We start from the raw sequence: 9,991 nt of genomic DNA on the forward strand, positions 1-9,991 counted from the left end.
AAACCATTGACTCATTTGACTAAGAAGGGGGCTGATGTGCTGAATTGGTCTCCGGAGGCTGTTTCTTCTTTTCAGGAGCTGAAGCGAAGGTTCACTTCTGCTCCGGTTTTGCAGCAACCTGATGTCTCACTCCCGTTTCAGGTAGAGGTGGACGCTTCTGAGATTGGTGCAGGAGCTGTTTTGTCCCAAAAAGATCCTGTAACATCTAAAATGAATCCCTGTGCTTTCTTTTCCCGAAAGTTCTCCCCATCCGAACGTAACTATGATGTGGGGAATCGGGAACAGTTAGCCATGAAATGGGCATTTGAGGAGTGGAGACATTGGTTGGAGGGAGCTAAACATCAAGTCGTGGTCCTTACTGACCACAAGAATTTGATTTACCTGGAGTCGGCCAAACGCTTGAATCCTAGACAGGCTAGGTGGGCCTTGTTTTTCACACGTTTTGATTTTGTGGTCTCTTTTCTTCCGGGCACTAAGAATGTCAAGGCAGACGCCCTCTCTAGGAGTTTCTTTGCTGATTCTCCTATTGTGACCAAGCCTGCTACCATCTTAGGTGAGGGGGTAGTTCTTTCTGCCATCTCGCCTGATTTGAGACGTGTTCTGGAAGAGTTTCAGGAGGACAAACCTGAGCGTTGTCCCATTGGAAAATTGTATGTTCCTGACCAGTGGTGGAAGAGAGTGATATCTGAGGTTCATTGCTCCGCATTGGCTGGTCATCCAGGTATTTTTGGTACTAGAGATTTGGTGAGTCGGTCTTTTTGGTGGCCCGCCTTGTCTCGTGATGTCAGGAATTTTGTGCAGTCCTGTGGGACTTGCTCCCAGTCTAAGCCTTGTTCTCACTCTAGTGGGTTGTTGATGCCTTTGCCTGTGCCCAGGAGGCCATGGACCCATATTTCAATGGATTTTATCTCTGATATGCCTGTCTCTCAGAGAATGACTGTTATTTGGGTTATTTGTGATAGATTCTCTAAGATGGTCCGTCTTGTACCACTCCCTAAGTTGCCATCTTCCTCAGAGTTGGTGCCCTTGTTTTTGCAACAGGTGGTTCGCTTGCACGGGATTCCTGAGAATATTGTATCTGACAGAGGAGTTCAGTTTGTGTCTAGATTTTGGAGGACTTTCTGTTCCAAGCTGGGAATTCAGTTGTCCTTCTCCTCTGTGTTTCACCCTCAGACCAATGGGCAGACGGAGAGAACAAACCAGACTTTGGAGTCGTATTTGAGATGTTTTATTTCTGCTGATCAGGATGATTGGGTTTCATTTTTGCCCTTGGCCGAATTTGCTTTAAATAATAGAGCTAGTTCTGCCACTTTGATGTCACCTTTTTTTTGTAACTTTGGGTTTCATCCTCGATTATCTTCAGGGCAGGTGGAGTCTTCTGCCTGCCCAGGTGTTGACACTGTGGTGGAAAGAATGCACCAGATTTGGGACCAAGTGGTGGATAAGTTGTCTCTCTCCCAGGAAAAGGCCCAGCGGTTTTCCAACAGGCATAGGACCATTGGTCCCCGGTTTAAGGTGGGTGATATGGTTTGGTTGTCATCAAAGAATATCTCTATGAAGGTGGCTTCTCCAAAGTTTAAACCTAGATTTATTGGACCTTACAAGATTTTGGAGATTCTTAATCCGGTCTCTTTTCGATTGGCTCTTCCTGTTACATTCAAGATCCATAACGTGTTTCATAAGTCTCTGTTAAAGAGGTTTGTTGAGCCAGTAGTTCCTGTGGTGGCACCTCCTGACCCTGTATTGGTTGAAGGTAATGTGGTATATGAGGTTGAGAAGATACTGGAATCTCGTCTGGCTAGACGGAGACTCCAGTATTTGGTTAAATGGAAGGGTTATGGCCAGGAGGATAATTCTTGGGTTCCTGCATCCGATATTCATGCCGAAAGATTGGTTCGTGCTTTTGTATGGCAGACAGCGTGAGCCTATATCACGGGCACTGTCTTCTTCACTGTCAGCCCCGAGCTCTTGGTCTGCTGCCGTGCCTTCAGGTGTTCAGTGTGGCCAAGGAACTTGCAGTCCCCTACACTCCAGATTCGGCTGTCAGGGTGTACAGCTCCTGCCCAGCCAAGGGCTCTGGCGTCCCTTTTTATCAGCGCTTCGCTCTGGGGTCAGCTATGCGCAATTTTAGTTCCCCAGAGCCCCTTGTCTCTGCTCCTGTCCCTGCCCTCTCCACAGACCAACTCCAGCTGCCTTGTCATGAGCTCCAACTGCTCTTGTTTCCATGACAACTCTCTTGTTTACTCTCTCAGCTGTCTTCTTACTGACTCACCAACCCCACTTGCTGACCAGAATTTATAAGGAAGCTCCCCTTTCTGGCCTGCAGCAGGAATTGTCATGTACACTTTGTTACCTGGCATGAGGACCACCCTCCTGCCTCCAGGCATGACATCACCCCTTAGAGGGAAGCAATGTCACCGTGGCAACCTGACTCTGGGGTGCCACATATTTATATTACATAGATAGACGAAAAGCTGGTAATTCAGCAGCTACAGTAGTGTAAAATCACAGCATGAGCTGACAGATTAGAAGAGATGGATTGCATACAGTAAATACATACAGAATAGGTAGATATACCGATGTCTGTGACAAATACAATTAATATAGTGTGTGCAGCTTACTGTACATGTATTTAATTAATAAAAGGTTATTTTTTGGAAAAAAATGGCGTGGGCTACCACACAATTTTTGTAACCAACAGAGGGAAAGCCGACGGCTGGGGTTAGATGTTTATAGCCTGGGAAGGAGGTAATACCCATGGAGCTTCACCAGGCTATTAATATCAGCTCACAACTGTATACTTAGCCTTTACTATTAAAATGAGTGACCCCCCCAAAAAAATGGCGTGGGGTCCCCCTATAATTAACCCCTTCATGATCCAGCCTATTTTGACCTTAATGACCTGGCCATTTTTTGCAATTCTGACCAGTGTCCCTTTATGAGGTAATAACTCTGGAACGCTTCAACGCATCCTAGCAATTCTGAGATTGTTTTTTTGTGACATATTGGGCTTCATGTTAGTGGTAAATTTAGGTCGATAATTTTTGCGTTTATTTGTGAAAAAATCAGAAATTTGGCGAAAAATTTTCAAATTTTGAATTTTTATTCTGTTAAACTAGAGAGTTATGTGACACAAAATAGTTACTAAATAACATTTCCCACATGTCTACTTTACATCAGCACAATTTTGGAAGCAAAATATTTTTTTGTTAGGAAGTTCTAAGGGTTAAAAGTTGACCAGTGATTTCTCATTTTTACAACAAAATTTACAAAACCATTTTTTTTAGGGACCACCTCACATTTGAAGTCACTTTGAGGGGTCTATATGGCAGAAAATACCCAAAAGTGACACCATTCTAAAAACTGCACCCCTCAAGCTACTCAAAACCACATTCAAGAAGATTATTAACCCTTCAGGTGTTTCACAGCAGCTAAAGCAATGTGGAAGGAAAAAATGGACATTTTAATTTTTCCAACACAAATTTTCTTTCAGCATCAATTTTTTCATTTTCACATGGGCAACAGGATAAAATGGATCCTAAAATTTGTTGGGCAATTTCCCCTGAGTACACCGATACCTCATATGTGGTCATAAACCACTGTTTGGGCGCACGGCAGGGCTCAGAAGGGAAGGAGCGCCATTTGACTTTTTGAATGGAAAACATACTGGAATATTTAGCTCTTGCCATGTCGCGTTTGGAGAGTCGCTGTGTGCCTAAACACTGGAGCTCCCCCACAAGTGACCCCATTTTGAAAAACTAGACCCCCCAAGGAACTTATCTAGATGCATAGTGATCTCTTTGAACCCCCAGGTGCTTCTCAAATTGATCCGTAAAAAAAAAAAAGTACTTTTTTTTCACAAAAATTATATTTTAGCCTCAGTTTTTTCATTTTCACAAGGGCAACAGGATAAAATGGATCCTAAAATTTGTTGGGCAGTTTCTCCTGAGTACACTGATATCTCATATGTGGTCATAAACCACTGTTTAGGTGCACGGCAGGGCCCGGAAGGGAAGGAGCGCCATTTAACTTTTTGAATGGAAAATTAGCTCCAATCGTTATCGGACACCATGTCGCGTTTGGAGAGCCCCTGTGTGCCTAAACATTGGAGCTTCCCCACAAGTGACACCATTTTGGAAACTAGACCCCTTAAGGAACTTATCTAGATGTGTAGTGAGCACTTTGAACCCCCAAGTGCTTCACAAAAGTTTATAACATAGAGCAGTGAAAATAAAAAATCATTTGTTTTTCCTCAAAAATGATTTTTTAGCATGCTATTTTTTATTTTCACAAGGGTAACAGGAGAAATTGGACCACAAATGTTGTTGTCCAGATTGTCCTGAGTACGCTGGTACCCCATATGTGGGGGGGCACTGTTTGGGTGCACGGCAGGGCGCAGAAGGGAATGAGCGCCATTTGGCTTTTTGAAATGAAAATTAGCTCCAATCGTTAGTGGACACCATGTCGTGTTTGGAGAGCCCCTGTGTGCCTAAACTTTGGAGCTCCCCCACAAATGACCCCATTTTGGAAACTAGACCCCCTAAGGAACTTATCTAGATGCATAGTGAGCACTTTGAACCCCCAGGTGATTCATAGAAGTTTATAATGCAGAGCAGTCAAAATAAAAAATCTTTTTTTCCCTCAAAAAAAATGATTTTTAGCACGCAATTTTTTTTTTCACAAGGGTAACAGGATAAATTGGACCCCAAAAGTTGTTGTCCAGTTTGTCCTGAGTACGCTGATACCCCATATGTGGGGGATGACCACTGTATGGACACACGTCAGGGCTCGGAAGGGAAGTAATAACGTTTTGGTATGCAGACTTTGATGGAATGGTCTGCGGGCATCATGTTACATTTGCAGAGCCCTTGAGGTACCTAAACTGTGGAAACCCCCCACAAGTGACCCCATTTTGGAAACTAGACCCCATAAGGAACTTGCCTAGATGTGTGGTGAGCACCTTGAACCCTGAAGTGCTTCACAGAAGATTGTAACGCAGAGCCATGAAAATAAAAAATCTATTTTTTTCCTCAAAAAATGAATTTTTAGCTCGAATTTTTTTATTTTCACAAGGGTAACAGGAGAAATTGGACCCCAAAAGTTGTTGTCCAGTTTGTCCTGAGTACGCTGATACCCCATATGTGGGGAAGAACCACTGTTTGGGCACACGTCGGGGCTCGGAAGGGAAGTAGTGACGTTTTGAAATACCGACTTGATCGAATGGTCTGCGGGCATCATGTTACGTTTGCAGAGCCTCTGATGTGCCTAAACAGTGAAAAAACCCCACAAGTGACCCCATTTTGGAAACTAGACCACCCAAGGAACTTATCTAGATGTGTGGTGTGCACTTTGAACCCCCAAGTCCTTCACAGAAGTTTATAACGCAGAACCGTGAAAATAAAAAATCTTTTTTTTCTCAAAAAATGATTTTTTAGCCCGCAATTTTTTATTTTCACAATGGTAACAGGAGAAATTGGACCCCAAAAGTTGTTGTCCAGTTTGTCCTGAGTACGCTGGTACCCAATATGTGGGGAGGGATCACTGTTTGGGCACACGTCAGGGCTCGGAATGGAAGTAGTGACGTTTTGAAATGCAGACTTTGATGGAATAGTCTGCGGTTGTCATTACGTTTGCAGAGCCCCTGATGTGCCTAAACAGTGGAAACCCCCCACAAGTGACCCCATTTTGGAAACTAGACCTTCCAAGGAACTTATGTAGATGTGTGGTGAGCACTTTCAACCCCCAAGTGCTTCACAGAAGTTTATAATGCAGAGACGTGAAAATGAAAAAAACATTTTTTTTCCTCAAAAATAATTTTTTAGCCCCCAATTTTTTTTTCTCAAGGGTAACAGGAGAAATTAGTCCCCAAAACTTGTTGTGCAATTTTTCCTGAGTACGCTGATACCCCATATGTTGGGGTAAACCACTGTTTGGGCACACGTCGGGGCTCGAAATGGAGGGAGCACCGTTTGACTTTTTGAACGCAAAATTGGCTGGAATCAATGGTGGTGCCATATCGCGTTTGGAGACCCCCTGATGTGCCTAAACAGCGGAAACCCCTCAATTCTAACTCCAACCCTAACCCCAACACATCCCTAACCCTAATCCCAACCCTATCCATAACCCTAGCCCCAACACACCCCTAACCCCAACACTAACCATAACACTAACCCTAATTCTAACCCTAACCCTAATTCCAACCCTAACCCTAATTCTAACCCTAATTCCAACCCTAACCCTAATTCCACCCTAACCCAAACTCCAACCCAACCCTAATTCCAACCCTAACCCTCTTTCCAACCCTAACCCTAACCCTCTTTCCAACCCTAACCCTCTTTCCAACCCTAACCCTAACCCTCTTTCCAACCCTAACCCTAATGGAAAAATAAAAATATTTTCTTTATTTTATTAGTTATGCCTACCTATGGGGGTGATAATCGGGGGGTTCATTTACTTTTTATTTCATTTTGATCACTGTGAGAGTGATCAAAATGAAATAATGGAATCTGCAGTCGGCAGATTCGGGCGGGCGCACTGCGCATGCGCCCGCCATTTTCTAAGATGGCGGCGCCCATGAACCGGACCCGCCGGACACCGGGAGCGACGGGGGGACTTAGAAGGTGCCGGGGGCGGTGAGAGTGGGTGAGGGGGTTATCGGATGCTGGCGGGGAGCGGAGGGAATGGCAGGGGGGGCGATCGCCGTGGGGGGGGGTCGAATCGGTGTCTCCAGCCATGTCCGATGCTACAGCAGCATCGGCCATGGCTGGATTGTAATATTTCATCAATTTTCATTGATGAAATATTACTATCGCTCTGATTGGCTGTTTCACTTTTAACAGCCAATCAGAGCGATCGTAGCCACGTGGGGGCAAAGCGACGCCCCCTGTGGTGAATTACAAAGCCCCCTGTATCTGCGGGTCAGGTGACCTTTCAGTGACCCCGGTCACCCGACCCGCAGGGGGGCTTTGAATTCATGACACAGGGTATGCGTCATAGGTCGGATTGGCACCGACTTTCATGACGCATACGCTGTGTCACAGGTCGGGAACCGGTTAATAACCAGCAAAGGCTATGCTGACAGCTGCGGGCTGATGTTAATAGCCTAGGAAGGGGCCATGGATACAGGCCCCCCCAGGCTAAAAACATCTTTCTGCCGCCCCAGAAAGTGCGCATCCCTAAGAAGTGCCAATTCTGGCGCTTAGCCTCACTCTTCCCACTTGCCCTGTAGCAGTGGCAAGTGGGGTAATAGTTGAGGGGGTGGTTAGTAATGGAGGGGCATCAATAAGATTCCCCTATTACTAACCCCATAGTCACATTTTAAGAAAATACACCCAGAATAAAGTCCTTTATGTAAATAATGACACAGACTCCTTTAACCCCTTTCTGACATCAGACATACTATCCCATCCATGGTACCTGGGCCCATATGACTGGGGACGGGATAGTACGTCTTCGCGATCAGTGGCACCGCCGGGTGTCAGCTGATTATCATAGCACATTAACCCCTGGCACACTGCGATCAAACATGATCGCAGTGTACTGGGGGATTAGGGAAGCATCGGGCAGGGAGGGGGCTCCCTGCGTGCTTCCCTGAGACCCCCGGAGCAGCGCTAATATGCTGCGCTGCTCGGAGGGTCTCCTTTCCTACAGAACCCAAGATCCAAGATGGCTGTGGGGGCCTTCGGGGGCCTGCAGGGAGGCGTCTTTCTCAGTGCCTGCTGAAAGCAAGCACTGAGGAAGTCTGTGCAGCGCCAGTCAGATCGCTGATCTGACAGAGTGCTGTGCAGACTGTCAGATCAGCGATCTGACACTATATAGTGATGTCCCCACCTGGGACAAAACAATAAAGTTAAAAAAAAAAACCATGTAAAAATAATTTATAAAAAATCCCTGAATAAATTAAAAAAAATGAAATACAAAAACAATAAAGGTACACATATTTAGTATTGCTGCGTCCATAAGGACACGCCCTATAAAACTCTTCCACTAGTTAACCCCTTTAGTGAACCCCTTAAAAAATAAAAAAAACAAAGCAAAAAACAATGCTTTATAATCATACAGCCGAACAAAAAGTGCAATAACGCGCGATAAAAAAAGTATATAAATAACCATGTGAGGCTAGTTTCACACTAGCGTTTATTCCACGCAGCGCACGGCGCCGCTAAGCCCCACCCCCTGCCGGCTCCCTGCCCGCCCCATCCGGTCATCGCCGCCTACTATCGCACATGGACGCTTGCGATCTGCGCACCCTATCTTTAGCATAGGGTGCGCAGATCGTGCGCTGGCCGTGTGCTAGTAGGATTTTGGCGTGCGCTGCGCACTTTTGAAGGTGCGCCCGTGTGCGCCGAACGCAGCATGTTGCATTTCGGCGTGCTCGGCGCACCTTCAAGCGTCCATGTGCGATAGTAGGCGACGATGATCGGATGGGGCGGGCAGGGAGTCGGCAGGGGGCGGGGCTTTGCGGCGCCATACGCTGCGTGGAATACACGCTAGTGTGAAACTAGCCTTACCGCTGAACACGTCATCTTGTTATAGCTCGCAGAATAACGCAATGCAAAAATAATTATTTTTTATATAAAATTGTTTTTATTGCATAAAAGCGCCAAAGCATAAAAAAATACATAAATGAGGTTTCGCTGTAATCGTACTGACCCGAAGAATAAAACTGCTTTATCAATTTTACCACGCGGAACCGTGTAAACGCACCTCCCCAAAAAAGAAATTCATGAAATGCTCGTTTTTGTTCATTCTGCATTCCAAAAATCGGAATAAAAAACGATCAAAAAAAGTCACTAGCCTGAAAATGGTACCAATAAAAATGTTAACTCATCCCGCAAAAAATAAGACCTCACATGACTTGGTGGGTCAAAATATGGAAAAATTATAGCTCTCAATATGTGGTGATGCAAAAACTATTTTTACAATAAAAAGCATCTTTTAGCGTGTGACAGCTGCCAAACATAAGAACCGCCATAAATAGTAAATCAAACCCCCCGTTATCACCCCCTTAGTTAAGGAAATATAATAAAATTAAATTTTTTTTTTAATTTATTTCCATTTTCCCATTAGGGTTAGGGCTAGAGTTAGGGTTAGGGCTGAGATTATGGAATTATGGATAGAAGTGTGTTGGGGTTAGGGATGGAGTTAGAATTGGGGGGTTTCCACTGTTTGGGCACATCAGGGGCTCTCCAAACGCAACATGGCGTCTGATCTCAATTCCAGCCAATTTTGCGTTCAAAAAGTCAAATGGTGCTCCTTCCCTTCCAAGCTCTGCCATGCGCCCAAACAGTGGTTTACCCCCACATATGGGGTATTCGCCTACTCAGGACAAATTGCACAACAACTTTTGGGGTCCAATGGGGGCATAGCTTGCATTTTTGTTTTTTCCTCCTCCGGTGACTCATTCATAACAGGGGTGATAAAGGGGGGTTTATGTACTATTTTTTTTGTATTTTGAGCACTGTGATAGGGTCTATCACACTGACCAAAATGAACCAATAGGAAAAATCTTCCTATTGCTGCCAGTTGCCGGCCGGCAGATTTCGGCAAGCGCACTGCACATGCGCCCGCCATTTTCTTACTGGAAGAAGACGCCGGCGGCCGTGGGGGTAGGCCTGGAGACCTAGGGACACTGGGAGGTACTGGGGGAGATTGGGGACCCTATTTCTCTCTCCTTCGATGTGCGATCACATCAGAGGAGAGAGAAATTAAATGGCACATCAGACTTTTTTTTTGCGGTCGCCGTTATACGGTTAATAACAGCGATTGCAAAACCACGGTCGGTAAAAATCAATCCCATTCATGTTCTCTGGGGTCTTGGTTACCCTCGGCAACCAAGACCCCAGAGAAATTCCTACTCTGGGGGGCACTATACACTGTGGTTTAAGTACCCTTAACTACCACTGTTAAAAGGCGTATCGGCGGTTATTAAGGGGTTAACAATTAGGAGGAAGATCTATCACCATGGTCCAGGCTCTCGGCATCCTGGTTT

This window comes from Dendrobates tinctorius, unplaced genomic scaffold, assembly GCF_039654945.1.
Source record: "Dendrobates tinctorius isolate UK_male_01 unplaced genomic scaffold, ASM3965494v1 ptg000037l, whole genome shotgun sequence".
NCBI classification, from domain to species: domain Eukaryota; kingdom Metazoa; phylum Chordata; class Amphibia; order Anura; family Dendrobatidae; genus Dendrobates; species Dendrobates tinctorius.